The following is a 5,420-nucleotide window of genomic DNA, read 5'->3' as shown; positions in this document are numbered from 1 at the left end:
CATGGAAGAGAAAGAAAGGGAAAGACAGGAAGCAGGATTGAGCAGCGGGACAAATCTCAATGAGAGCAACAACCACCTTCATGGGGAGTTCTAAACATGGGCTGGCCCTTCCAAGCTGCCACATGTTCAGCCAAGAGGGTCAGGTCTTCATGACCCATGGGCTTTTTCACACTTCCAAGCCAATTGGTTATTGCATATGGTCTGCCCCAGGAGGAGGCAGAACTTTAATGGAGTTGACTTTTTTGCTGAGGGCGTTTCTGCAGGGGACTGACACTGAGGACAGCTTTCCAGCAGCAGCAGCACTGCTAGCAGCTGCAGAAATAAGCCCTCTGTTCCCAAAGTGGGATCCAAATGGTACAGTGCAACATTCACCCTGATTGACAGCATTTCGGTACAGATGTTCTCCATCAGGTGTCCTGGAGCAGGGGGCTTGAGCCAGCACTGGGTTTGGCCACAGGAACCTCAAGCTCTCTCTCCCACACTGGCTGCTGATGACTTCAGCCAGAGACTGTAAAAAGCACCCATTCATGAAACAGACTTTCATGGCTCCTGTCTGGTTTACAACCCTCGAGGAAGCAATAACAATTCAGAGCTGGCAGGGCACAGATTTCAGAATAAAGCGCAGCAACGCAGCAATGGTTGGGAAGATCAATAGACTCGAGTTTAAGTGGAGTATTAGCCAGGCGCGGTGGCTCGCACCTGTAATCCTGGCACTTTGGGAGGCCAAGATAGGTGGATCACCTGAAGTGAGGAGTTCAAGAGCAGCCCGGCCGACATGGTGAAACCCCGTCTCTAATAAAAATAGAAAAATTAGCTGGGTGTGGTGGTGGGTGGCTGTCATTCCAGCTACTTGGGAGACTGAGGCAGGAGAACCGCTTGAACCTGGGAGACAGAGGCTGTAGTTAGTGGAGATCGTGCCACCACACTCCACCCTGCGTGAAAGAGTGAGATGCCATCATATAAATAAATAAATAAATGGAGTTTTAGTTGTGAGAACTACAGAAGGCTGCAAAACTTCTCAGAGCCTCAGCCCCTTCATGGGTAAGAGGATGACTCAAAGTACTAGGAAGAGTCGGTAACACAACAGGCAGTTCCCACATATGAATTCCCTTTCTACACTCCCCTCACCCCAACTCACACGTGTACTTGAACCAGGCCTTTACCTGAACATCCCAGCCATCATCCGCATTGGTGCCGACACGCTCGATACCTGCTGCTTTCCCTGGAGGATCACTTCTGGTCATGGAGCTTGCCCTGTTCAATGTGGCTGCCGATTCTAGTGCTGGACAGCGGTGTCTGTTAGCAACTCATTGGTCTCTCTGGTTCCTTTATCCCATGATACATGCTCAGAAGTACAAAGGTGATATTTGGTACTCAGGTATCTCTTCGTCTGAATAAATATTTTTAAATCCTTCAGCCTTAGCTCTTGTAATCTACACTTCAAAACCTTTATCATAGTAGCTGCTTCCTCCATCTGAATGGGCTTTGTTTTGTTAATATTCGACTCAAACTGAGATTTTCAGAGTTTTTTAAAATGCCCTGAGCGGGACAAGCTGGCACAATCATGGTCTCCTTGTTCTGCATACTAGAGTTCTATCAATGTGTTTAAGGTACAAAAACTGGTTTTAAAGAGTTATTAAACATTCTCGTGCAATGTCATCTAAACCCTCAAGATCTGTTTCACAAGAACCTCTGCTAACTCGTTCATACCTTAACACTTGTATTTCAGCATCGTATAAATTATTCACACTTACGCCATAAGAATGTTGACTCTGATCTCTGTTTTCAGAGTTTCCATATACCAGCCTCCTCTCTCCCTCATTATGAGTTATTTAAGGCTGGGATTTCTGCTGCACACCTTGAAGTATGGAAAATAGTGACTTTAATGCTGGTCACAGCTTCATAGTGTGTTTTAAGTAGTTATTTCAGTAAACTCATTTTTAAACTTAAAGTTACTTTAAAAACATCTTTATTATCATATTTGAAAACCTAGTGCTACTTGTCTTCAAAAGAAGGTAAACAAATGTATTAAGGTCTAGAAAAGTATATTTGCTAGTCAAAAGCTTTATTTTAAAGGGGATATTAGAAGTTTAGAGATGTGTTTCAGGCATTTTAAACCGACAATATGTTTTTTTTAAATATATTAACAATTTTTGGAAATTTTTGAAAGGAGAATAACATTCTATCATGTGATTGGAAAGGAGAATAACATTCTATCGTGTGATTTGAAAGGATAACAACATTCTGTCGTGTGATTGGAAAGGAGAACAACATTCTATCATGTGATTTGATGTTGTTGAGAATCAGTGCCACGTAGATCACAAGTGATATCTGTCCCACACTTTGGGACAAACACGTAAGCCACTGATAAAAAAATCACACTGGCAGTTATTTAGTATTCTTAGCTGGGATTCAGGGTAAACACAGCTATGCTTATCATTCCTGTGAAAGCAAAGATTTCATAATCCTCTTAATGAGGAAAAGAGAAGAACCGACATCTTATTTTATCTTTGCAACAACTTCATTAAAACTGGGATTATCTGACTTTCTAATTTACAAGTGATGTAACTGAAGATTAGAGAGCAAAATAATTTGTCCTCAATCACACTTTTAATTGTGAGGAAGATTTCAGGCTTGAACCTGAAATTCCTGACTCCAAAGGGTATTTTTATTCCATCACAAAAAGTGGAAGAATTCGGAAACTCTCCCTAGTGATAGTTTAAAAGTTCTCAAATCTGGGTATTAGAATCACCTAGCAGGCTTGTTAAATCCAGATTGCTGGGCTCCACCCCCAGAGTTTCTAATTCAGTAGATCTGGGGTGGGACCCAATAATTTGCATTTCTAAAAACTTCCCAGGTGACGCTGATGCTGTTATTCCCGGGTCACATTTCCGGAAGCACTCTCTTAGTCAACAGATACTCTTTTATTTCTGGATAAATGGTTTGCAACTCCAACTGCACATAACCAACTGAAAATTTTTAAATAAATATACCCGGGCGTCACACTAAGCTGAGTGAATTATACCTTCTGAAGGGGATTCTGGGTACTTCACAGCACTGATATTATTGTAGCACGGTTTCAGAATCAGTGGGCCACAGCAAATACACAGGGGTTCCAATGCTTGCAGTTACTAACACACAGCTATAAATACCTGAGACTGAGTAATTTATAATGAAAAGAGGTTTCATCGACTCACAGTTCCGCGTGGCAGGAAAGGCCTCAGGAAACTCACACTCACGGCAGAAGGTGAAGGGGAAAGGGAAGCAAGGTGCTTCTTACATGGCAGCAGCAGGAGAGAGAAAGAGACAGAGAAGGGGAAACTGGCATTTGTAAACCATCAGACCTCGTGAGAACTCCCTTGCTGTCACAAGAACAGCATGGGGAAAACCGCCCCCATGATCCATTCGCCTCCCTCCACCAGGTTCATTCCCTGACACGTGGGGATTACAATCCGAGATGAGATTTAGGTGGCGACACAAAGCCAAACCATACCAACAAGTGTATTTCTGATGGTTATTACCTTTGTTCTCTAGCCTGTCTTCAGAGGAATAACTGAACTGTTGAGATCTTCCTCTAATCTGGTCTTCCGGCCTCTGGAGAGTGGCAATAAAGCTCGGCCCTGCTAGGGCTCCAGAGGAGGTATTCCCAGGTGTTGACGGTGTCTTTCACATGATGCTTCTTTATACGGATTGACAGCCTAATGCCTGGGTCTGAACCATAGCCAGCTGTCTCTCTCACAGGAAATCTGGCAGAGACACTTTGTGGTTCTGATCTGTGTCCAATTTATTCCTGCCAAGACAGCCACTCTCTAGGAGAGCATGTTGTAAGTGATAACACTCCTGGCCTCCCAGGACCGTGCATTTCAGTATTCCATTCTCCTTATGTCTTACCTAGTAAGGTTCAGGTGTGCCAGTCCGGTGAGGCACAAGGATAATAAGAAACCAAAATGCATGACCTGAGAAAGAGACAGATGACCGGTAGGAGCACGCCTTTCTCAGGGTCTAGCGGCTCCAGTTTTCTCACTCAGGCTTTTCACAGGAGGTTGTGAAATTGCTAGTTTAAGGAAAACATGTGTGGGAAGGGGGAACTTACCTACACGACTCTGGTGCTGGCCACTGGGTTTTATCATGGTCAGCAGCTGTGGGGTGTGTTGGGTTTGGGGTCAGTGGGATGAGGAAGAAGTGGGCTATATTGCAAACAGTAACATGGGAAGAGGAAGTTTCAACTAGGCCAAAAGTTACAGGGTACAACTGGCTTTCAAAGAGTTTATGTCAGGCCATTGTTAGGCCTGACAATGGATGCCAAGACAGCAACTGTAATAACCAAGGTTATGACATTGAGATAACCCAGAAATGGTCGTCTGTTTGTGTATCCTTAGTTTGCATTGGGAATACAGACAGAATAATTGCCACTTCATGATCCACATCAGGGAAGGAACTGTTCTTTTGACAGAACCTGTTCATATGTATGTTAGGCCAAGCCTGTAATCCCAGCACTTTGGGAGGTCAAGGCAGGAGGATCACCTAAGGTCAGGAGTTCAAGACCAGCCTGGCCAACATGGTGAAACCCTGTCTCTACTAAAAATACAAAAACTAGCCAGGCATGTGATGGTAGGCGCCTATATTCCCAGCTTCTTGGGAGGCTGAGTCAAGAGAATCACTTGAATCTGGGAGGTGGAGATTGCAGTGAGATGAGATCGGGCCATTGCACTCCAGCTTGGGTGACAGAGCAAGACTTGGTCTCAAAAAAAAAAAAAAAGAAAGTTGAATTTCTGCTTGGCAGCTTGAAGCTATAGGAAGGTTTTTACCTTCTGTGTATGTTTCTATTGCTGGAAAGCCCTCTCGATCTCACAATCAATCAACAAGCGCATTCAGGCGTAAGCCCCCTTTGCAGTATGTAGGTAATCTCTATTTCCATGCCAGCACTGGCCTAATTATAGTCCTAGGAATTCGTTCTGAACAACTGCAACATTTGTGACTTCCACCTCATTCTAGACTCCCAGGGCTGTCAACAAGTATCTTTCATCCTTGTCAGCTCCTTTAACATTCCCACAGCAACAAAGGAAAAGCAGCCAAGGATGTATTTTTTTACCAAGCCACTGGGGACACTCTGGAGCCAGCATAAAAACGCATGCCTGACCGGGCACAGCGGTTTACACCTGTAATCCCAGGACTTTGGAAGGCAAGGTGGGCGGATTACTTGAGGTCAGGAGTTTGAGACCAGCCTGGCCAACATGTTGAGACCCCTCCCACCCCCACTGTCTCTACTAAAAATACAAAAATTAGCCGGGCATGGTGGCTCAGGCCTGTAAACCCAGCTACTAGGGAGGCTGAGACAGAAGGATTGCTTGAACTCGGGAGGTGGAGGTTGCAGTGAGCTGAGATGGCACCGCTATACTCCGACCTGGGTGACAGAGCAA

At 44.6% G+C, this 5,420-nt stretch overlaps 1 long non-coding RNA gene across 1 annotated transcript; it reads right to left on the bottom strand.

Moving 5' to 3' along the window:
• Positions 1 to 1,162: 1,162 nt before the first annotated feature.
• LOC144580601 (uncharacterized) lies at positions 1,163 to 5,214 on the bottom strand. Its single transcript, XR_013530524.1, has 4 exons — positions 3,522 to 5,214; positions 3,198 to 3,275; positions 1,755 to 1,858; positions 1,163 to 1,282 (listed from the first exon to the last, which is right to left on the bottom strand). It is a non-coding gene; the product is annotated as an uncharacterized LOC144580601 (long non-coding RNA).
• Positions 5,215 to 5,420: the final 206 nt, after the last annotated feature.

The sequence above is a fragment of the Callithrix jacchus genome, chromosome 20 (genome assembly GCF_049354715.1).
Source record: "Callithrix jacchus isolate 240 chromosome 20, calJac240_pri, whole genome shotgun sequence".
Taxonomy (NCBI): domain Eukaryota; kingdom Metazoa; phylum Chordata; class Mammalia; order Primates; family Cebidae; genus Callithrix; species Callithrix jacchus.
This window is presented reverse-complemented; position numbering and strand designations above follow the sequence as displayed.